The 25,789-nt window shown below is 37.3% G+C and overlaps 1 long non-coding RNA gene across 2 annotated transcripts in view; it reads left to right on the forward strand.

Annotated features, from left to right (window-relative positions):
- The first annotated feature begins 12,666 nt into the window (after nucleotides 1-12,666).
- Nucleotides 12,667-25,789, forward strand: part of LOC137228648 (uncharacterized) — a 122,890-nt gene continuing 109,767 nt past the window's right edge. For both annotated transcript variants that reach the window (XR_010945335.1, XR_010945340.1), the window contains exons 1-2: nucleotides 12,667-12,970; nucleotides 22,907-22,990. This is a non-coding gene — a long non-coding RNA (uncharacterized lncRNA). The remainder of the gene's footprint in view (nucleotides 12,971-22,906; nucleotides 22,991-25,789) is intronic.

The following is a 25,789-nucleotide window of genomic DNA, read 5'->3' on the forward strand; positions in this document are numbered from 1 at the left end:
TTTGTTTCTCAAAGTGTGTTCCACAAAACAGCAATTTTAAACTATGTAAGGTTACATGGTCCAACAAGTTTAGGGAATGAAGGGTTAAAGGTTGAGTTCAAAATGTATCTTTACTCCTGGATTTCTCAGAACTTTTAATAGAAAGTGTGGGTTGCAGATGGTCAAGAGGGTGGTATAGTACGTTGTGTTCCTCAGATATGTTTATACAACAAAAAGTCTTCTGAGACTGCTGTTTGAAGGAGTGTACCTAGATAAATGACAGCCTGAGCCTGGTTATCTTGTACTTATGTTTAGAAGTTATGTATATCTACATGGTTTGAAAAATTATTTATTCATTCAGCAGAAACTTAGCATTGCTTGCTTTCTCCCTGTCTTAGTCCGACTGGACTGCCATAACAAAATACCATAGACAAGTGCGTGGCTTATAAACCATGGAAATTTATTTCTCACAGTTATGGAGGTTGGTTTCTCTCCTTTCCAGTAGCAATCAAAGTGCTGGCAGATTTGGTGTCTGCTGAGGGCCCTTTTCCTGGTTCACAGTTAACTGTCTTTCCCCGTGTCCTCACATAGTGGAAGGGGCACCATTATAAGAGCACTAATCCCATTATGGGGGCTCCAACCTCATGACCTAATCACCTACCAAAGGCCCCACCTCCTAACACCAGCACATGGAGGGTTAGGTTTCAACATATGGTGGGGGTGGGGTGGGGGGGTGGGGAAAAACATTCATTCTATGGCACTCTCCTTGCTTGATACAATGAAAGGGACCAAACAGGAGCTCCATAAATTTGAGGCAAAATCATCTCTATTAAAACCACATACATCTATTGACAGTGCCCCACTATGCTTGGGACTCTGTAATAAGAGACCCTGACATTAAGGGCCTTGTTATAATTTGAAAGACAAGAGCAACATAAAACGTAATTAAATCTACCAGGTACTGTGTGCCAAGTGACAAATATATAACAGGTGTTCAAGTTAGGGGGTTATCACCAAGGACTGAAAGGGGAGAAAAGGCTTTTTGAAGAATGTGAGCGCTAAATTGAACTTTGAAGGATGGACAGGGCTTGTAGGAGGTTCAGGTGAAGAGGGCATTTTGAGACCCTAACAGAGTTTTACAGAGATTTGCTTTCCCTGCCAGATTAATAATCAGTGTTGTTCTTTGTTAATGCAGAGTGAATATTTTTGTCGTTAAAAAAAGATGTGAAGAAAAGGATTCACCTGAGGAATTACAGATATCACAACCCCCCCCCCCATTTAAAGAGCTCATAATATCAGGAATGGTTTTAAAACATCTTTAAAACTTTGAAAATAAGAGAAGCTATAGCATTTTAAGGCATTTTTTGGGCCATGGCAAATCTAAATGATATTGGAAATCTCATAAGAACTGAAGTACTTGCCATAAGCACCTCTTATTGCCATCCAATTTCAAGGTTATCTCTCAGGAATAGTGGAAAATCATGAACACCAAAAATTGTAGACTCTGTAATTTCCCTACCTTTGGCAATTTTTCTCTTTTTTCCACAGGTAAGTTTTCATTTTAAAGAAATACATTTCTCTCCTTTCCAGTAGCAAAGATAAAAACCTTTAACAAGTTTCCCAAATTGACACTGTATCTCAGCTATGCTAGTTTCAACTAAATCAGAAAAAGCCTATAAAGTAAGCTATAATTATTTCTTTTCCATTGTAAGAATTATATAGAAGCTTGTGTTGGGTTCTTTAAATCCTAGTTGTTGTTTCTGAGAATTGGTTTCACAAGCACTCAGCTGGAGTTAAGGCACTTGAAATTACCAAGCCACTTGCAGTCTTTTTTTCCTAATTGGCCATTTTGATTATTTATTAATAAAAGCTGTTGACCCAATCATTGAAGTCATGTTCCAGTGGTTCATTTACTCCATTTTAGCGAATGACAAATCTGACAACATAGGAATGTGAAAAGAGTTCTTACCCAAAGTCTGTCATTAATTGGAAACCACAAAACTCTGGGCTGAATGATACTACTAGACAAATCTTTATGAAACACAGAGTCTGAGGAACTAATAAAATTATAGCAGGGGCCCAAAGATGGATGAGTAAATCATAGACCATATTTTCAAAGGTTTTATTGTCTCCTGGGAGGACCACAAGCAACTAAATATTGATGAATCAATGCAAATATGTTAAATAACATTAAGGAATAAGGTGAAAAATCAAAGTAGGGAGTAAGAACAACTGAGTCTACCAATCAGGAAATAATCTATATGTACAGAGGAATTTAAGTTATGCCTTTAAAAGAAAGTGAGAATTTTTACAAGAAAAAGTGGGATCTGGGGAGGAAGATGAAAGTGTGGACCATGTCAAGAACAAAACAGAGAGAGAGGAAGGTAAAGGGCTTCGGCAATGAGTCATTTCGATTGGATTGTCTCATGGGTTGCCATTGGGGAAACAGCCAGAGAAAAGGTTAGAAGAGAGGTTGGGATCACACTGAAGTGCCCCATGAAAGACAGGGTGGGGATTTGGTCTTGATTTGGTTTTGACAATGAGAAGAGGATTACCTAAGTAAACTATCACTGGCATGCAGTTTGTAGCTAAGTATAGATAATATTGAAGTTTGATTACCAGGTAGGATTGCACTGACTTAATCCAGTGATATACCCTTGGATCAGTGTTATAAGAAGACTCCCTAAGGAAAATAAAAGAACTCAGGTCAAACATTAGAAGGCATTTGAATCCAACAAAAATCTTTACTAACCTTTGATTCATTTTTCCTTATTCCAGACATAAAATATTGAATGAAAGAATGAAAGCTTTCCCAGTCTAGTTTTATACTAGCTTACTATTCCAAAGATAATGATTAATGACAATAATAATTTCTTGTAGGTTAGAATACTTAATGCTTAAAAGTGTTTCCATATGAGTAGGCTAAAGATAAAAAAATAAAATAGTATTTGGCCCCTAAATTGTAGTCATCCCTCAACCCAGCCCTGCCCTGCATTTAGCATTGTTCCCCATCTACACCTCCTTCTCATTTAGCAAATCTCTGTTTGGGGATTCAAAGGCATTTATTTTTCTCAGCAAAAGCACTAATATAGTCTGTTTTCCAATGTAAAAACAGATTTTTTTGGATTTTTCACCACTTTTTACCACCCCTTCAATCAAGTCAATCTGTCATCTTTCCTTTCCTTCCTTCCTTCCTTCCTCCTCTCTCTCTCTCTTTCACACACACACACACACACACACACACAGAAAGAAAGGGTAAAATATATTTATTTTATACTTCCTAACCAATTAACCAATCATTTTCATTCTGCTTTAGTATTTTATTGGGTCATAATTCTTTGCTTTTGTGTTAACTTTTATGATAGATCTACTAAGAGCAATTTCTAAAATAGAAGCATTTTACTTGATCCTTTAAAACATTTCGTATATGTCTATATCTGTCTATCTATATCTAGCTCTTGTATAGTGAGCTATATTTTTCCTTTGACATTTTAAAATATAGGGTTTTCAGATAAAATACAGGACACTCAGTTGAATCTGAATTTCAGATAAACAACAAATAATTATTTCATCTAAGTATACAATAAATATTGCATGGGGCATAGTTATACAGTACTAACAATTATTTGCTATTTATCTGAAATTCAAATTTAACTGGTGTCCTGTATGTTTTTCTGTTTTATTTTGTTTTTGCTAAATCTGACAACCCTTTATATTATTTATTTTTTATTATTATTATTTTTTATTTATTTATTTATTTTTGCGGTACACGGGCCACTCACTGTTGTGGCCTCTCCCATTGCGGAGCACAGCCTCCGGACGCGCAGGCTCAGCGGCCATGGCTCACGGGCCTAGCTGCTCCGCGTCATGTGGAATCTTCCCGGACCGGGGCACGAACCCATGTCCCCTGCAACGGCAGGTGGACGCTCAACCACTGCGCCACCAGGGAAGCCCTGTATTATTTAAATACAAAATAATTACTCTTCTTTCACTGAGATATTTTTTAGGTCTAAGCATCAGAGCTCACTGAGACATAACTCAGGTATTTGCAGAACTCTGCCAATTGGAAAGAGCACATGGAAACACTTTTTCAAACAGCTTAGCCAATGTAAACAGTTCTTGATGTTACTGAACAATAAAAGAATTGTAGTATTTTTAATAAAATAAACCAAATCTCACTAAATAATAGTAAATATTTCTTGAGTTAGAATACAAAAATTTTGGCAATTCTATTCTACTTCCTAAAATTCTTTAGAGAATTTTACTCTTTTCCCCTAAACTCTGGGAATCAGTAATTCAAAATATTTCATTGCTTTTAGGTAGTTCAGATATGGAACTGTGTACTGGTACATTTTCTAGCTTTCAGAAAGTCCATAAAAATGATATTAAGGTAGTTTTTATCAACATGGCTTTATCTTTGCTTACCCAATGACTCCCAAGGTGAGTTGGTCTAAATTTTCTATTGAGAAAGAAGTTCTACTATATACTAAATGGACCATCACCAAAATAATATATGCTATGTTATAAAAATAATTTTAAATTATAAATATAAAGTGGATTGACTTCCACTTAGGGAAAGATAAACTAGACAAACTTTTCCCTGAGTAAAATGAAAACCCCTGGACATACATATAAAACAAACATAAGGAGATTTCGAAAAGTGAAGAGAAAAAGACTCACTGGCTAGGAGTGAGTTCCCTAGGTTTCCTTTTGCTTCACGTATTCCAAACTTGGAGGTGAAGAAGTTGGTAGCCCGGCAATGCCAACTGGTAGAGACACAGTAAGCCCCAACAAAGGCCTGCTTTCCAGCCAAAGGACAGGAAAGGGGCAGTCTAGCAAAACAGATAATTTTTAGACAGTAACCGCTTTACTTTAGCCAAAACATTGCAGAAAAAATTATGGCCCAGCCCCTACTCACACCAGTAAAGGCTAAGTGGGGAGCCTGGAATTCCACCCTCTCTAAGCTTTAATGAGGCTCCTCAGATCTCTCGATGGGGTGCTTTCAGAGGTGGCTGAGTAGAGAGCTGAAACTTTTATCCCCCCACCAAGAAGTAATGAGCCCTCCCACCACCTCCCCACCTGCCCACTACCCCTGCCCCATGATGGCAGTAGGGAACACCTGGAGAGCCTGAACTTAAACCCTCACCTAGCTATAATGAGGTGCCTGTCCCCTTCCCAGCTAGGGTGGTGTCTTCCCACCCTCTTCCCCACTCCCCCGTGGTGTCAATAATGAAGCACTCCCACCCTCCCAGTCAGGGACTCATCAGTGGAGGCAAAATCAATCCAAAGCAAGCAGAAGGAAGGAAATAATAAAAAGCAGAAATCAGTGAAATTGAGAGAAAAACAGTAGAGGAAATATCCGTGAAATAAAGAGGTGGCTCTTTGCAAAGATTAATAAAATGGAAACCTCTAGCCTTTTAAGTTAAGCAAGACTTACAAGAAAAAAAGACAACACACATTAGCGACATCGGAAATGAAATGGGGATATCACTACAGACCCTGCAGTCATCGACTGGATAATAAGGGAATACTATACAGCAGACATAAAAACTGGGGTGGGTATAAAGCTCCACTCCAAGAGATGCTGGCACAGGAGCAAGACAGAGGGACAGCATGAAATAGCGCCCACCCTTTGACGTCTCAGGAAAGGGTTACAGTCAGCCCTTAGGTGTTTAATTAGAGAAGCCTGCCCCTCAGGCTGCAGCTATAGTGATAAGCTAACAGTCCTCTTTCACAGAAAGACTGAGCTCTGGGATGTGTTGCCTCTTGCTGTGCCTTAGAGCTGGTAGCAGTTTAAGAACTCTTTCTTCATTGGCTACAGTCTTGTGGGACCTAGGATCATAAGCGCCACTGGTCACCAGAGCCACGTGATATAGACTGTCTCCTGGCAGCAGCCACAAAAATCAGGGCCCCAGACAAGCTCCTTTCTGGGAGACACCATTGAGATGAAGCAAGGCGGAGAGAAAGCAAATAGACTCCATCCCCCAGCCTCAGTTCCCTGAGAGCACCTCTGTAGGTCCCTGTAAGTGTGCCAAGCCAAAAGCCTATCGCTCAGGCCAAAGCTCCTGGAAAAGCAAATAAGCCTCTTTCTCAGAAAGACTGGGGGGGTGTTTCAGTCTGCTAACCCTGCAGTGCCCTGGGAGTGGTCATCTGATGAGAACTTTCTCTCTGATTGTTACAGTCCAGGAATGCAAGCCCACCTGGCCTCCAGAGCCAGGTGGTCCAGGGGCATCCCTGAGTGGCAGCCACAAAAACTGGGTTACCAGACCTATGTAGAGGTGTAACCAAGCAAGGGTTCATGTGCCTGTGGTACAAAAAGCCAAACTCTGGCAGCAAGCGCTTGCAGCAAAGTAAGGGTCTATTTGCAGGGTGTCAAGCAAGGAAAACGGGCAGCTCATGCTCAAAAGATCCAGTAAAGGAACTCGATTTTAGGGGGACTCATTTTCCGAGGCTCCCCTCTGGGAGATACTAACACTCTGGAATGTGTCAGAGGAAGAGCACAAAGATAGTGCCCACTGGCTGGAGTGAGGCAGCTAGGTAGTGCAAAGATGACGCCCACCAAAAAAAAGAAGAAAAAGAGCACAAAAAAAGAAAGAAAGAAAAAAAAAGATGGCAACTTTTGGCCTCAGCAAGGCAGAGGGAGAGAAGGAAGATGGCACCCACCAGCCTCCATCCCTGGAGAGTATCTGGAAGACTACTATCTCTCAGACCAAAGCTTAAAAGTTAACACATGAGTCTTTTCCACGGTAAGTCTGGGCGTTTTTCAATGGGCTGCTTCTGTGCTGAGCCCTGGAGTAGGTGAGTCTGTGTGCTGGCCCTTTAAGAGCCATTCCTCAGTTTGCCACACCCCCTGGGTCTCCAGTGAGTGAGCCCCTGGAGTGAGCCCTGCTGGTCTTCAAAGCCAGGTGTATTGAGGGCTTGTCTCTCTAGTACCAGTCTTAAAAGTTGGCGTGTCCCGTGTGAGGTACAAACCCTTCACTCCTCAGGGAGAAGCTCCAGGTTTTGAGTTCCCTCCCAGTTATGGGTGGCCTTGCTGAGGGTGCAGTTTATGGCGAGATGGCGTCTCAGCCTTTACTGCCTGCTTCGAGGTGGTTTCCCTCTTGTTGCCTGATGTGAAGCGGTCGCTCCACCAGTTTTTAGTTTTTTTTTGTTTTTCCTGAGGACATTTTTCCATACATAGCTGTAGACTTGGTGTGTCCGTGGGATGAGGTCAGTTCAGGATCTTCCCCCGCACCGACATCTTGACCAGGAACCTCTGAAAATCTTAAAAGTAAAAGGAACCAGAGCTTCTGAATCAACAAACCTACAGGAGCCAAGAGGAGGTGAGAGATGACACCAAACTCCTTTTTTCAGATACTTATTTTCCTCTACTTGAATACTTTTTAATTCTTTTAAAACCATCATGTTTCTACTTTGGTGACTTTCATGCTCAGCTGAATAGATTTTGAGGCTGATGGCCATGTACTTAACTGAGGCCTTTTGGGTGGATTTTCATAGTTTGCATTGAGGGAAGAGGGCTTATTACATGTTTAATGTAGAGAAGTAGAACATTATGGATCATTGCAAGGAATAAACTTGCCTTTCACAAAAATCATTCAGGTCCTTATGTTTTGAAAAGATTTCAAGTTTCCTTTCCCTGAAGGTGTATTACTCATGCATAGAAACAGACACTTCTTTTTGTTGTTATTAGCTTTTCTAACTTTTTGGAAACAGCTGAATTGAGGTTTGATTACAGGTGACCATAGAGAGATGCTAAAAAAAAATTGAGAAATCAAGGAAGTGTCGTATTATTTTGACTTGTTTATCTTTGCTCACTCTCAACTAATATTATTTTCAAGCTGAAGCAAGGTTAAAGATGTAATTATCTTAAAGATTTAGAAAATATTAAAATGTATAGGGCCATTCTGACTTTTGCCTTGAAACTTCGTGAGTGATAAGCCTATTAAGAGCAATTCCATGGTTTGCTGACTCAGCTGGTGGCTGGTCAGAAGCCATTGCCAAGACTCACCTGTAAGTTTCCCTCTGTTTTTACTTAGATATGATATGAAGAATATAAAGCAATAGAACTAAAATTAAATGGAAGGCAGCCAGCCTCTTCTAGTATAAGAATCAGCTCATTGACTCTGAAGAGTATCTGAGGACATTTGCTTACATATTACTCTAAAAGATAAAACTGAGTTACGTATTTAATACATGGGACTAGTAACGGTGGTATAAGTTCTTAAAGAGCCTACAATAAGTCTCCATATTTCAGTTGGAAAAATATATTGAAAATGTTATTTTAAGCTAAAAGTTCTGTCTTACAAAAACCACATTTTTCTCTATTTTTGTTTTCATATCAGTCTTTGATATATCAGCATAGAGAATGTTTGAAGGCATCAGTGAAAAACATGTCCAGGCTGGGCAAAGAGGTGGTTGAATTTGGGAGTGGTTTCTTAGGAAAATCATTGTTTTCTTTCTGGAATCAGCAATGGTCATGTTTCTAATATATTGCTATACTCAGACACAGAGACCAAGTATACCAACTTTTGAACCATGTGCTTCATATTTTAAGATGTCATTTGTTATGATAATTATTATTGTAACAACAAAACTATTATCTCATCCTCACTCTTTCAAGTGGGTCCTGTCTACAGAACTAGTGTTTTCCAAGACAAGGCCTACTGGAATGTACTGTTTATTTCTGCTTGTTAGTAGAGGGTTATTTTTTCCAAAACCTGTAATAATACAGAGTTTTATGTATAGCCATGACAAATAAGACAGAGAGCTGGTTACCTAAAATGATAATCAGTAAAATGTGAGATCTTTAGGTACAATTTAGGAGACTCATCAAGGACAGGGCTATATTTATTAGAATCCTATAACCATATAATTGTAAGGAACTCCAGCGTTGCCTTTGGACCGGGGTGATTTAAATATTGGATGACAGTAAATGTAGAAGTCCAAATCTGTGCTTCAACTGTTCACTAAAATAATCTCCAAACTTTAAAACAGACAATAAAGAAAGGCAAAAGAACTGGAGTTATTTTGTGAAGAAAAGGGAAATGCGAGCGAGTATTAATATATCTCAAGTAAACTAGTGATATAAGTAGTTTCCATATAGTGATATAAGAAGTATCCATTAAGGAGATAATAAATACCATATAATTGTCATCCAAACTTGGATAATTTTGAAAGTGAATGGGGCCTATTAATAATTAAACATGAAAAAATAGGCAAAAAATAAGATGTATAGTCACCTTAAGAATGATTCCTTCATTCATTAATTCTTCAGGCACTCTGCTAAATACTTGTGGGATAAAATGAAAAAAAAACACCATCCCTGCCTCAGAAAGATCAAGGCTGTGAGGGTGGAATATATATGTTTTTATTAGGAATTAAGGTAAAACTCTTTTTAGGGAGCACAGAGGAGAGGTTTCTGTCTGTAGTGAGGATGCAGAAAGATGCTGTTAAACCTTTAAAAATCCATAGGGTTGGGAATAATGAGCTCTCACTCCCATTTGACAGCTAGGGAAACTGAGATTCAAGCTATTTAACTAGCCAGTAGCAGATTTGAGGAAAGTATATGATCCCTGATTTCCATTCTAAAACTTTCCATCCCACTATGTTATTCTTATAGGAGTTATCAGGAAGAAAGGGACATGAAAATGCTTGAGATTGACTTTACATTTCTCTGGAGACAGAGGATAGCATGAAGCTTCTTTGTGACTGAGTATCCTTGCATTGAAAGAGAAGGTCTAAGCAACCCAACTTAGTCATTTTTAACCTTATGACTCAAACTAATTCTGCTCTTTTAATGCTTTGAGATACCTAGTAGTTTTTTGTTTTGTTTTGTTTTTGAGGAAGTTTCTTTGAGGTAAAGTTTTCCTTACAAGTTGAATCTCATGACAGGAGGAGTTGCAGTTTGCATACTGTACTACTAGGATGGCTGAGCCTATACCACATTCTAAATGGAATTTTATTATATCCAAGTATAGCATAAGCAGATCATACCATGTATATATATCAACTCAACCAAAGTCCATTATGAAAATATCTCTCAGATGATGCTGTATTATATTCCAGAAACATACTTGTTAGCTGGGTGTGGTACCAGTCCATAATATCTGGGGTGAGCCTGCCCACACGTAGACACACATTTAGGCACACGTTACGTTGTCAAGCTGTTCTGCCATTTGTTATTTCTCCAAATGCTACTCATTTAATTACTCATTTGGTTGAGACTTTTGACTTAATTCACAATATATGACCATAAAATCAAACAAATGTGAATGCCTGAAACTTGTTTTTAATATCGCTCCTTATTTTTATTTTAGTCTGAAAATAATATTTATTAGTTCAGTGTGTTTATTTTGAAGATGACATTTTAAAGCTAGAAGATGGTAATTATAAGAAAAGTAATAAAATGTGCTCTCTTTGAGGCAGAAAGTGCAGCACTTAGAACAAGACAATGGCCTACATTCTCTGACTGACAGGTGGATATCACATTAGATGAAAATGATAAGAGATTTAGTGGACTGAAGAATAACTTCCTCTTGACAGTGCCCTGACCCTTGACCTATGGCCTAACTCTTGTTAGCTTCACTAACACAGGGTAATTGTCGCAGGTGCAGGATAAAAGACATCTCTACAGAAGCTACCAACAGTCTGAGATTTATTTCTTTCAATGACCACACATGTGCTGTTGAGATAAAACTGTAAGTTCTGACCTTCTCTGACCTATAAAGACATGAAAATTCACCCATGAGAAAGCAAAATTCCAAATACAAAGAGCTTTTTTGACTGTCGGGCTGGAAGATCACTGTTGTAACAGGGAGGGTACATGCATCAGGGCAAAGTGATGGTAAATATGTTATTGTCATTACCCTGAAAGCATGTTTCATATATAATTGTGACACAGATCTAATAAAGAATGCTCTATCCACAATAGACTCCCTGAATTTTTAGGATTATTAGTAAACTTTTACTATGTCATATACTGGAAGTGTGTCCTATTCTGAAATGACTCTTTTGTATTTATATGCTAATCAGCTTCTTCAAAAGAAATTAGTTCTTTGAGTTTTATTTAAATGTTCTGAAGGTAGTAGCTTTAAGAGTACTTATGGATGATATGGTAACAATTGTGATTTTTCATGAAAGTTAATGCCTCCTCCTGTAAGAAAATACATTGTGTCCTCCCTTTTTAGCCATACAAGTAAGAAATTCAGAAAATACAGTGAAGCACAATGAGTTATGCAAATCCATGTTATAATAGGAGAGTATTACAAGGGAAAACCAAATGACTGTTACATCCATTAAAGTGAAGTCAGTATACTCATGTACCCATGATTTCAAAAACTGCTGAAGAATGAATATTGCTGGTAAAATGAAAATGACTTCACATTTCATTAAGTTGAAGTCAAAGCAGTAACCTGACAGTGTTTTCAAAATGTTTTATCATGAAGGAAACAGTCAACTTTTCAAATACTTAGCACAATAAAGTGGTGTATTTCATTATTCTGCTTTTTTAGGGGTGTAAGACTAGAATCATCCCAATATTTTGTTACCCAGTATAAAGAAACCATAACAGTTTCCTTACCATAATAGATTTCCGGGACTCAATTTCTATTCAAAACTATGTAAAAGGTATAAATTACTTTTAAATTTATTGAGGGTTCCTATTCAGGTCATAGGTCTTGCCCTTCAGCAATTTTCTTTTTATCCACAGCATGCTTTGATGACACAAAATTAGTATATATAAGCTTTAGAATAATCAGTTGAGGAGAATATAAAGATTATGTTTATCTTAAAGTGATACTATAGGTGAACTTACTTCAGTTGGTGCAGTAAAGATATAGCCAGAACCATCTGTTTCCAAAATATCACACTTTCTTTTTATTACATCATGATAATAAGGGATTATAATCATGTAACTTATTGTCATGCATACTTGCTATAATAATGCCTTCTTCCCAGACTACCATCTTTTCAAATGTGATGAGATCATCAGGTAACAGTGTAGGATATGAAGGCTTAGCACGCTGTGTTGTTCATTAAAAAAAGAAATTGCTGGGATAATTAACAACTACCTATTTGTCTGTGGGATGCATTCATTATGGCTCTACAAATTGGAGGTCTCCAAAATCTGTGCAATAAAATTTACTCTTTGTTCAGGAAGTTCCCCTTGGATTTGGGGAAAATTCTGGTTTGCTGTGTCTATTGTAATTGTGACAGGCAGTTGACATGTCTCATAGTCTAAATGTAGTGGCAAGCAGGGGGTGGTACAATGATGAAAAAACTGCCATTCATTCTTGTGCAAAGGAAAGGTGTTTCTTAGCATATTCCAACCTATGTTCAGACTAGAGTTGGGTCTCTGGGGTTGAAGGTCAAATCTGTGAGGTCAAAGCTATTTCTTGTCAATCTTCGTTCACTAATGACACATGAATTGGAAATTAGAACAAAGTAAGTAAAACGAATAGCCAGAAGGTGAGTGTCTGTTTTATTACTCAGAAGAGCTGGGAAATCTGGCCAATTGTTGCCCTATGTGGCTTGAATGACAGTTGTTAAGTTGAAAAAGGGACAGTGTGATGGGAATGCCACTTTAAATCTCAATTACCTCCTCCACTCCAATCAGCTTGGTGGAGCTTTAATGAAGTGCAATTCTCTGTCCTTTTCCTCATACTTCTATCTCTAGAATAAGCCTCACATTCAAGTTTGACAGCAGTACAATCAGTTTTCCATTCATCACTGGCCCTGTTTTAACCCTGCTGAAAAAGGGCCTAATGTACGTGGCAGTGATGGCAATTAGGCAGAAAAGTAATATTAGAAACAGACAAAAGCCTGAGTCTTTTAGCATTACAGGTGTTTTTTTTTTCTTTTTTTTTTTTAGCCTGTTCTAGACATAAAGGAATAGGCAGTGTTGTTAAGTTCCCTTCTTCAGTCTTCTCTTAAGCTGAAAGTCCAACGATTTCAAGATTCAATTAATTAGAGACATGGAGAGCCAAAGAACAAGGTAAAAGCTAAGTTCTTTCTAACTGAAGACACACTTAGTAATTGGCCCCTTATTAAAATGGATATCTTCTGGGTGTATGTTTAATAAGGTTGATAAAAACTCGTCATTTCCTCATTAGGATAGCACATGAATACACTCTGTATGTAGAAAAGAAATCTTAAAGAGAACAAACAGGAAAATATCAATCTGTTCAATATAGGAATGTAAAACATAAAAATTGAAAAGCTTGAGAACTAGAGCTTTTCAGAGATGGGGGATATTAAATGCATTGTGTGTGTGTGTGTGTGTATGTGTGAAAGAATGAGTGTGTAAGCTGAGATTTTTTTTTTTAAGGCAAGTCTTGGCTCTTCAGTCAGTTTACCTTGGGATGCAAAATATTTAAGCATTTGAGTTTATAACCTGGATCAATGATAGTTTTTTAAACCATAAAGATGGGTGACACATTTAAATGGCTTTCTCATATGAAAACAAATGCAAGCTTTGAAAATCTATACATTTGTGTCTGTATACATGAGAATCCATGTAATAATCATGCCTGTATCTTTGCACAGAAAAGTCACATATACGTGTTTAGGTACACACGTGTATTGTTTTATCTAATTATATTTGTAAATATGTCCATACTAGAGTATGAATTCTTAGAAAAGATAAAACTTCGTAGATTTTTGTGCATGCATTTAATTGTTATATTAGTTTTCATAACGGTTCTTTCTATGCCAATTTTTAAAAACGTCAGCCAGGTTGGGGTGTTTTTTTGTTTTGTTTTGTTTGATAGATTCCACAGGAACATGTGGCATCGGTGTAAGGATCTTGTTTAAGAGAATGGAGGGTTGGAGGGAAAAAAAAAAAAACAGATGCAGCAATTAGGCGGCTCTTGCTGCTCATTGGGGAGGTGACACAAGTGGGTGATAGTGGCTTTCACCTCTCACACTCCCTTCTCTCCTGCCTGATTCCTAGAACAATCCCTGTCAGAAACACTCTTTGAAAAAGGCTGCATTAGACAATGGCTCTTCACCCTTATTTTACGCTTTAAGTAGTGGAGCAGAATGCTGTAAGGGGCTGAAAACAAGGCGTAATCTGAGAAAGACGCGCAGGCATTGTTATAACTGTGAAAACCAGAAGAGCCCCTTTCAGAGCCGTGACTGAAAGTGCTCGGAAGACCTTTAGTCCTTTGCACTCTCCCAATCACCAATTAGACAAACATTAACATCAATTAAGCTGTTATACGGCACAGGTTCCATATAATTACCTTAATGGGTTGACGCTTTCTTTAGCAGCAATTTCTTAAACAAACTTCATCTTTTGTGCAACAGGCTAAGAAAATTTTCAGCAGGGAGCATTTCCTTTTGTCAAGTTTTCTAAAGAGACAGCTGAATTGTTCTATTTAACAACAAACACCTTCACTAAGGACCCTCGTCTTGTCCCCGTTCCCACCACATTTGACTACTAGGCTCAAAGCTTATTAACCATCAGAGACAAAAAACGGACTGGCCAGGGGAGCCCAGACACATGCAGGGCGGGCAGTACACAAAGGACCAGTGAGTCTGGCACCGGTTTGCAAGCAGACCCTTGGAGAAAGCACCAATTGAATTAGTTGCCTATTTAGTATCCAAAGCGCCAGATCCGTCCTTACCAAAAGCACAAAGAAAATGAAATAGAAAAACAGGATCTTGCTCATAAAACAAGACAAATCTGTCTAATTTATTTTGTACCAGTAAGTGCTAATTAAATGCAAGCTACTCAGATTCTTCCTGTTCCTGCCTCACCTAATTCGCTTAGAATCACGACAATGCCAGTCTGATTTTTCCCCCTGTTTAACAAACATTCATTTGAAATGTACTCAAATACAGCTATAAAAATACAACCCTTATATCACTTCTATTTTTATTTTATATAAAGTCCATGTGTTTTTACTCTGTTGTGAAATTATTTGGGGGGAGGGAAAAAGCTCTTGGCAGAAACAAGTCCTTAAACTATCCTTGTGCATCATAAGGAATAAACAACTTGAGATGCATATAATGAACTATAATTGTTTCTCCCCCCACCCCCCAGGGTTGGAATAATGTATGTAACCAAATTTCACAGCAATTCATGAAAAGTCAGAAGCGTATCTCTTCTATCTACAGTTTTAAAAGCAGACCATGGTAAAAAAACAAAAACATAAACTATCTATCTATCTATCTATCTATCTATCTATATATACATACATACATACACACTAAATACTTAAACCAAAATCTTTAAAATGCTTTCCCTTACCCCCATCCTCCCCCCACCCCCATCTCTCTCTTTTTTTCCTGTCTTTCTTTCACATTCCTACTGCTCATTTTCACATACCTGACTATAACAATATCCTCCAGAGTAGGCAGTTCATTTTACATCTTTAAGGTCAGGGCTTGGGCTCCAAAGACAAGTGTTTGTTCCTTTTAGTCCTGCCCTTGTAAACTCCCAACACCTCTTTGAGTCAAAAGCTCAAGGCCACAAAATTAGAAGATGAAGATGAATTTATGTTTAGATTTTTAACCTCAGGCCACTATTGCCCATGACCAGAGGATTTTACAGGGAAAGAGTTCTAGAACAGAAACATGTACAGTTACAAAATAATTGTTCTCTATAGTATTGCCAAGAATTAACATTTGAAAAAAACATGCATATGCCAGAGATCAATTTATCTACAATATCTAATCTGTAATATATCTACTGAAGAGCTTTATAATCATAAAATTAAGTTTACCCTTTCTTAAACTTCTGCCTTTGTAAACTTAATATATATGGTGATGTTCTCCATTCCAGTGTTTGTCTATAAGTTATTAGAAATGATTCTTTTCGACTCAGTTTCTAATTTTCGTTCACATTGATCTGGTTAAAAAATGTATTTTGAGGCTTCCTGGATTGCTACGTTGGTGCCTTACGACATCACTTTAAATACGAAATTGTTTTACTCTTATTTTCTTCATTGGTTATTGCTGTCTGCTGTAGCACAAATACAGCTACAAACTGGGGATGTCGCAAATAAATGTGGAAGCCCAAGTAAAAAGTTTCCATGACTGAATTTTCTCAGACTGGAGTTCAGCCACTGATGATACAGTAGGAACATGTAAGATTATATTAGGAGAGGCCTGAAAAGAGATCATGGTAGATATCCTTATAACATTTACTTTATAATTAAAGAAGCATTAATCTTTAAAAAAAATCTATTTCTTTGTAAAGCACCACCTGAGAATTATACAAATTTGTATCCTTCTTAGAACGTTTACATATGACAGATATAATTGGGTGTAATAAGGAGGGACAGGATGCCAGGTGGCAAAGTCACCTCTGTAACCACAAAGAAAATGTGTGCAGAATCTGAGGTACCTTCTCCTAATTTCTAGTATTAGAGATGAATCTGTGATGTATAAATGGGTTTTTTTCCATTCAACATATGAGGCAAAGATCTGAATAAAGTAAATTTTCACTTTTTTGACACCCGTATCAAGCTGAAAACACCTCAATCAACTGTTGGATGGATTTGGCATAATTATTGATACACTTTGCAGGATTTTAAGAGTGAGGGTTCAGTGCTCACATACTGCATTTGAAACTAACACAACTTATCAAGTAGAGTTCTGACATGTGTGACTCTTAGTATCATTTTGGAAGTAAAATAACCTGTCAGATTTTAAATGTGTTAACAACTGGATGGTTAAGTGGCAGGGACACGAAGAGAGGACGTGGGCTTGGTTTGAGATTTTGTTCTGGAGTCACTGACTGCCAGCCTGGAAGTCATCACAAAAGTTTTCCCCCAAGGGTTCTGAACAAAAATTCTATAGCAGAATAAATAAACTACTACGCAGATTATCTTAACTAGCATCTGCAATCTTCCTTACAATAGCCATTTATTGATGTCTTTCCAAATACATTAGAAGTGGCAGAGGATTTATTTCGCCTTTGAAAAGTAGGTATAACCATTCACTCATTCAACAAATATTTAAGTTTCTCTTATGTGCCAGGCATTCTTTTCTAAGTACATTATCAAAGTCAAATAGACAAAATGCCTAACATCGTATTATTGGAGATGTCTTAACTTTAAATGGATTAAAGCAACTTATATAGAACATGTAGACCAAAAAAGTCTACTTCTCTCAGACTTTGTACAACTTTCTATCCTGATTAATTTATGTCTGGGGCCTGACACACAGTAGATGCTTCAAGTATGGTGCTCTGCTAATCTCTCCACGCTCCAACTCCAGTTGATGTTTTGTGTGTGCGAAACTATCTAGCAGAAAGAAATCCTCTGACCACGGCCATCATTCATTTGCATTAGTCTCATTGCCATCTATGACAGTGATTTATTTTAAGGGGCCGTAATACATTTTTTTGTTTGATTTCAAAATATGTTTTCCTTATTCTTTCCATCACTCACAGTCCTTCTGGAAAAAAGTAGGAGGGCAGTGTATATGGGGTAGGGTAGGTGGGCGGTATTGAGAGATGGCTCAGCATTTATTTTTGAAGTTAGAGCTTAAATGATTTGCGTATGTGTGTGTATGTTATACTTCAGAATGAATTGGAGTCTCCCAAAATGACAGTTAGAGATTGTGGCTCTTCAAGGAAAAAATAATAACCTAGGCTAAAAATGATTTCCCCTTTAAGAACAGGGAGTCAGTCAGCACCCATATTGCTGAGCGTCTATGGTGCTGAGCAATGCTCTGGTACCACTGGAACTAGGGCAGAAATAGGGAAGTACTCAAAAGAGATACAAGTGAGATTGAAAATTTCTTCTGAAGGAATTCAGAACCCAGGGTCTGGACTGCCATTGCATGTTTATTTCCTATCTCTTGACAGTTTCCTGCTTCTTGAGGAAATTTTGGCCATCCATTTATGCTGAAAGTTGGTGTTTTAAGTCCCTTTTCAACCATGAAGAACCATGATATCTATGGTTCATAATTACTTAAAAAAATAGATGACAATCATTACATGAAGTTTATCTAAAGGGAAATAAGGCCTGGAAACATTCACGTAAGGGCAGAAAATAATTTCATGCCAAAATTGATGCCCTTGACTTCTACTAAATTTCAATCACTGTATCTGTATCTATGTTTAGATTTATATCCATTTAGATGATCTCTCTTTTGTCTACCTATCTATCCTGGATTATTATAATGAAAAGGTACCTTCTATTAAAGTTAATATATGAAAAATGTACTCTTGATTAAACATAATGGTAGACTGTAATCATTAAGTAAGTGGGATATCCACACACATACACTGACAAATACAAAGAAGTAGTCTTACTGCTGAGATATTTGGAAATGCTAATATATTTCTAGTACTTCAAATATTCTAAATATACATAGATATAAAGGGGCAAGCCCTTAGAACCCCAGGGAGGGAGGTAAGCATTTTTATTCAAAATGTTGAGGATAAAATGAGAAGGCAAAGCCTGCAGTAAACACACAAATAAATATCTCATTTGAAATTCCTTCCCCACAGTATTTCATAGTTTCCATTAGTGAAAGGAAGGTTCTTATTGCAAAGGGTATTTTTTAAAGCTACTTACTTACACGTGCACCTTATTTTTATGATCCCTGAATCAGATACATTTTATAAACCTTTCACCTTTACCCAAGCTCTTCTGTAAGAGCTATACTGTGTAAAGAGGAACCCTCAGTATATTAGATTTGGAACATACTTTGTGTTTAACCTAATTCTTCCATGTTTCCAATTGTGTTCCTCTTTCTATCTGGAGTAAGAATGCAATGAAAACCTGGGGAATCATTTTTTTTAATACATCAAAATTGTGCTTCATCTTTCTAATGTAATATTTAAAACCCAAACACTATTGAAATCAATTTATCAACAATCAATCCTGGATGTTTTTGTGCTTTCTTTCCAAAATGCAAACATGTTTCTGCTCTCAGATGGAGTATTGCGAATGTGCCAAGTACTCTTTCATCCTCATGAAACTAAAAAAAAAAAAAAAGTCTTCATGGCCCAGTTCTTAAAGATCCTATATAATGTTGGGCTTTTGGATGTTGGCGGGGGCAGGTGGTCAGGAAAGTTCACCTGATTTATTGGCTTCCCATTTAGTTAACTTGGTATGGCCTAAATTCCTCAGAGTTTCTAAAGCTACCCTGTCGTGTGTGATCTTTTTAATGGTTCAGCCTGGTTAACAAACACTGTTTCCGTATTGTGCATCCCTCTCTATAGCAGAGGCCAAAGGCTTTCATTCAAACTCTGGAAAGTTTCCTCCTCATTTGCAGGTGGTGGTGTAAACAGGGGGAAGAAGATTAGGGGTGTGTCATGGGCCATGTCATGCCCCAGTGCCCCTCGTTCTCTCTTTATGGCAAAGGAGTGACAAGAGAAGACTAGGAGACTTGAGGATTCATGCAAGAGAATGTGGACCAGGGTGGTATGAGTAGGGAAGATGAAACAGTAATGGTCAAAGTGAAATGAGGGAATATTGGAAAATTAGGTAAGAAAAATAGGCACAACCAAAAGGGCCCCTGGAGCCTCTGTATACACAGCTTGTTTGTTTTGCTTTTTACAAGGCGTTATGAAAAATGTGCATTAGGTCAATTAGAGGCATACCAAATTTTAAAAAGGAAAGAAAGAGGGTGAATACTCTTCTCCTTTATAACCCCCTGCCCTTATTATTTTGGTACAATGCCTCAGGAAAGGATTATGACACAGTGGCCTTGCTTTTTATAAAGGTATCATCTTTTCTTACATAAATATTAACTACATTTGGCTTTTTGGGTGTCACACAATTAGCAAATTAGTTGGTCACTAAGAGTATTCATCTAGGTTTTGTAACACTTTCCCCACCTTAATTGTAGAATATTACATGCCAAGGGGAAAAATTGCCTTCTTTCTTATTGCACTCATTGAAATCCCTTCTCTTAATGCTAGGCTCTGGAGTTATAGTGGCAGTCAGTTCTGTCATCAGAATATCAGCACTTTGAATGGAATTTTGAAAATTACAAAGACTGCATGCGAGGGCATTATAGCAGAATCGATCATTCTCTCCATACGATAAATGCACTCTCACTTTGAAGCCTATGCATTTCCTTTAATATAGTCCCCCTTTCAGTTCAATTGATTGCATTTATTACAAGTGGGAGACAAATTAGAAACTTCCTTGAAGGTTTCAGATCTTTTGTGCACGATATCTGTGAGAAAGAGAAGGATTTTTTTTTTCTGTTAAAGGACCTCATAAATATATGAGATTTAGTGAATTGAGCTTATATTCTAAGAAGTAAAACAAACAGTTCATCTGCACTTGCGTGGACAAGTATGAAATACAATATCCATGTCCAAGAGAATCCAGAAGTATAATTGAGGGCTTTTAATTCCATGTTCAAAGTATCCTAATTCTAATATGGTATACTTCCAAAATGCAGTATTCCAAGTATGACATTCAGATAGGCCCAGATGCGGTATTATAATTCTCTGGAACAGTCGTGTTGAAGATTTGCCGAAGGACTATCTGTAGACTTTGACCAATGAATCTTGGGTTTTTTGAAGTTGAGGTAGAGGCCATTTTATTTTAGTCCATTTCTTCTAGACTTTCATGATTTGCCTATTGGGAATAAGTATCAATTCTTCAGCAAATCCAGGAGCTCCGCCAGAGGGAATCAATTTTCTATTACTAGTGGCTAGGGGGTGCTCAAGAGAAGCCCTGTATGCCATTCCTGGAGAGCTGTAGGATGACTTGAACACAGTCTGTAGTGTTTTGTTCGTTGCATCTGTTAATAGAGTTGTACAATGTAATGTCATTTTTTTGAGTTGAGTATTCAGCACCTGGAATCACCCTGCATTGGTAATGAGACCTTGCATAAGGACCTTCTCTTAGAGAGGAGCTGGCACTGTAGAAAATAGTCTTAGAAGTTCATGCATTTCTATCTGTTTCTCCAAACATGGGTGGTTCTTTACTTGTCAGGTTATTAATCCTCTACTTAATATCACACTCAAACCGAAACCTAATTATATGAGTCCAGAACCACAGCATAATATTATGAAGACAAGTGCATGTAATATTTAAAGTCCCAGTGGTAGTTTTAAAGGTTTATGTAACTTGGAATCACCATTTTGAATATTATTGGTAAAATTATGAAAAGCAGTTCTAGGATCAAAACACAATGGCATGTTAATTTCATAGTGAAATGTGATCCTGCAACTGTAATTAATATTATCCATCTCAATAGCTGTGGGTCATTATATAGTTTAATTCAATTATTCTTGATTAAATAGAGTTAAGCTATTGTAGGTATCGGTTAACATAATTTATGGCAAGTTACAGTGGATAGATTTATTAAAGATATATAGTGAGAAATATTTCACGTATATTTACACTAGCTCAGTTTTAGAATTTAAAGATCATAATCTGCTCTGCTCTGGCAGCACATACACATACACACGCACGCACCCTGTGGTTAGTTTATTTCTTGCTACTTTTACAATCAGTTACTGCTTTGGTGAAAGCTTAAAGCTTAATCCATTAAGAGCCATTCAGAACAAAACAAACAAACAAAGCTTTAACCACTTCAGTGACAACAGTGCAGAACCAACAAGCAGCCTTCTTAGAAAAACCCTTGCCATTTTAGGATCAATAGCCTCACACAGGATGCTCCTAAGTGATGAAAGCTAGAACATTTGTGCTGCCAGGTTTTGGAGAATAAAACAAAACACAAAAGTGTCTGGGAAAGATAATTTGATAAGTTTAGTTTGGAAATACCCATGTAGTCCAGAGGGCTGACTTAAGTCCTAGCAGCACTCAGGAAACAAACTAAACCTCACTTTGGGCTGAAATCTTTACCTTTGTGTCTTGAGAGTAGAAACAGTTAAAATATCTTTTAGTCTTTCTCCAAGTTCTGCTACTTACAGCTTTATTATTACTACTTCTAATTAGTGTAAGTGAATATCCATCTATCCATCCATCCATCTATTTCTTTGAAAACAAATCTGATCTAATATCTTTACATTAACATATTTAGAAGAATGTTACAGTCCACTAAATTCAAGGCTATAGTTTAACAATAAAACTAACATACATTCATATATGAGAGGAGCAAAAACAAACATTTTTTCCCCCACAAGATTAAAAGCCTGATCATTTCCTTTTAGAATTATTCCATTGTATATTATCCTTTGTGAAAAACCCATTAGCTTCTTTTATACATCCTTGAGTCTTAAATTTAATACACCAGTGCTGCAGAATATGTTTCATGGAAAAAAAAAATCTACTGTCATTCCATAGAATAAAAAAAGGCCTCCTACATCTTTTGTATTCATCACATTATCCTTTTCAGTTTCACAAAACAATCTTAAGTACTGTATCTCCAGTAGTTATAGTTTTTAAGATACCTTTACGTTTATAGTTAATTATAAACTCAGTAATGAAATAGGAGTATTATTTATTATTTATCTCAAAATGTCAGCTGGTTAGACTTTACCCACACATTATCTGGAGGCATTAAATTATATACCTTCATAGGTAGTCAACAGACACTGTTGGGATTTCCTGCAGTATGTTTACAAGCTAATTTGTTTACCGAATATTGTCTACTCGTTTACATTGCTGCCTTTTTTTTTTAAAGCAGATCCTCACTGAAGAAATAGACTTAATATTAGAAACTTATAAAAGAAATCTAAAAAGATTTTTAAAAATAAGCATCAGATCAAAAGCAGAATGATCTCTTTGCTGAAATGTTATCAAATAACATTGACCGTCAACATTTCATAGACTAAAGAAATAAATTACCCTGCAATACCATTAAAATGCATGATTTTCCTGTGTGTCAGGAATGCTGTGCAGTTTTGTCTGGATTCATTAAGGCTCTCGCTGCCTAAGTGCGTTGCCAACCGGGATGTGGGTGGCTGTAATGGCAGCCTGTAGGTTTGTATGGAAAACAAGTATGGCACTGTGAAAAAAAAAAATCCTTCTCTCACCCTCAGATACCTGTACGGAGAGCTCCGGAGGCATTTCCATAGGCTCATTGTCAAGTAAATGTTAAAGCCCCCATTCACTGGGAAGCAAAGGTAAGTCTGAAAAATGCATTGAGGGAAGTGGAAAGGGGGTGTCGGTGGGGGTGAAATCACCTAGCATTGAAGCAGCCTAACCAAGTGACAGACACGTAGACAACTCTGATGCTGCCAGAACAACACTCTGCACAGCCCACCAGCAAGCAATTTGTCACTGCGACAAGAATATCCTCCGCAATTTGGCATCAGGGTCCTTGGACAGCCAACTGTGCCTGTACAGCACGAGACGTGCTATTCGGCAACAGGGAAGATGGGAACCAAGGTTCTCGTTATTATGTCCTAATGTGTTATTTTATGAAAAACATATCTTTTGTCATGATCAACATAGAGATAGAACAGTAGTAATTGATAATAACTGGGGGCAATTAAGACAACAAATTGGGAAAAGTATGTTCTGGTATGTTTTTGAGGTACCCTGTGTAGTGAGAAGATTTCAGGATGTTTGCTTGATTGGTCTGGTATTTTATGGCATACTCCCACAGTGTTTCATAGAAATAATGAGTCCATAGGTGCAAGAATGAACTGGCAAGATTTTTGGTAGTAAACCATTTGCTTTTAGCAGAACATACTCTTTGCTTTTAGCCTTTATGTGTTTGTATATGGCGTGTTGATTAATATGTCGCTGAGTGCAAATCCTTTCTTGCTGGTATGATTTGAAATAGGACAAAGAATTCAAGGTAAGTTGGGTTATAAATGTGCAAAGGAAAGACCCTTTACTCTTTACATTGCTACCCTGGTACTCTATTATAAAAGTGCAGTAAAGGAGAGAAGCCAGGGGCATAGGATAAAGGTATCTGATAAATAAGCAAGTAGTGTTCCCCTTGCCAATTACTTGGCATCTTGCTTTGTAATTAATGCCACAGTAATGAAAAAAAGTGGTAGGCACGAAGATTGGGCCTTTTGTGCATTCTATACAGAACCAAACACTCATAAAAATCTAGCTCAAAGCTAGCCTAGTTTGGCTCTCTCCACAATCAAAACTTACTAGAGAATTAGAACAGTCTCATAGGGGGTGTGTGTGTGTATGTGTTGTGATGTATTATATAAGAGTGACATCAGGCAATTGTGGTATTGCTGTCTCCATTACACAGACAAGGGTGTCCTTCATTCCCTAGACATGATGGAAGCTTGTACCCATTCTGCCAGGATCTAACATCATGGTATCTATTATGTTGTTCACTAGTTGTCCTGTGAAACACTTAACTGCTGCTTAAGTGGCTATGATAACTGCCTTGCAATGCCTGGTGAATTTCCCAGTGGCTTGTACATTTGTGCTCTATGGGAACCAGGAAATTCTAAAACTACTAAAAGTTATATAATAGTGAAAGTGATAACACTAACAGTCATTTTTAAGAAGTAGGAGAGAATATTATTTAGGCAATTTTGATATCATTTGAAATACAGTACAAGTTTCAAAACTATCCAGCTAATATTATAGCAGTATTCCTTAAACATGTATTTCCTCTAGCTATCCACATAAACTGGATAGTAAAGGATGGTTTGTGGTTGTGGAGGTTGAAGAAAGAGATGTTTAATTGTGAGACTTGGAAATGGTGTTAGGGGTGGAGTATGTTGACTAGCTGCGTTTGCCCATGGTTAAATGAAAAGGCCCAAGATTTATATCCTTTTAGGGGTAAGGTACAAAGAAAAGGGAGAACAGAGAGGCATGTGAAGAGAGAATGTTCGAGGCTGGAGGGTACAAAATACAGTGGAGACCATAAAGAAAACTAACCCCTACTTTTCTAAGCTTTGCGTGGGGTGTTTTCTTTGCAACTCCCATTAACGTCAATGGGAACCACGCAGCTAAAACCCTGTGTAACTCTTTGACAATTTACTTCCTAGTGTCTGAAAAAGAGTACTACCTACTAAGGGCAATTTACTCATTTTAGTTTGTGCCTCTCATACAAAGATGAACTTGATGGCACATAGCAGGAGGAAAAGAGAGACTGCATTTAAGATTCTGTTATTGCAAAAGAAATCATCATTGAAAAATGTCGCCTAAACTCTCACCTTGTTTAGCAACAACAATAAACAGAGAAAAGCAATCCAGTGAAAGAGTATGAAAAGAAGTATGAACTTGATTACAGGAAAAATGGTGATCGTTAGTATGAGTTTTTTTTTTTTTTTCCCCTTTTAAACTCTCAAACTCTGAACACAATCGCAGGATAATAAGAATAGAGGACAATTCTTAAGACACCAAATTGAACCTCTTGATTACTTGCTTTTTCCCATGCACCTCAAATTGTACATATGTAAATATAGCTATGATATCCTTCCAAAATCTTTAATAAAACAAATATAGTGAAGGGGGGTTACATAGGGTTCTTGTTGTAAGTAGTAGAAATATAGAAAAAAAAGACAGTATTTATCCTGCTGTAAGCAATAACTGAATAAATACACTGTACACTCTATATAATATTTTTAAGAGCCATAGAATGTGCATGTTAAAAAAGTGCATGTCATTTGTAATCTCTTTCATGAACTTTGAAGTCAGAAAACTAACATTAGCTTTAAAAGTATTTTTATTATAGGCTGTATATTTCTTTACCCCGAAATGAAGTGTCTATTTAGGTTACGGCTTTCCTGATATAATTCTTATAACTGCACAACCATATAATAAGCTTATCAGGGCTGAAGATACGGCTCCTGTGTTTTTCTGAGTCCCTTCTCTGTGATTTGTTTTGTAACTTATCCTTTGGAGGGTGAAGAAGTAAGACCCTACCTGGCTCTGCTTTTTAGTGCATGGAGCAGAGACACATCTATTAACAACTGCCTAGGCAGGTTGATTACTGGGCA

Source organism: Pseudorca crassidens, chromosome 1, assembly GCF_039906515.1.
Source record: "Pseudorca crassidens isolate mPseCra1 chromosome 1, mPseCra1.hap1, whole genome shotgun sequence".
Taxonomy (NCBI): Eukaryota; Metazoa; Chordata; class Mammalia; order Artiodactyla; family Delphinidae; genus Pseudorca; species Pseudorca crassidens.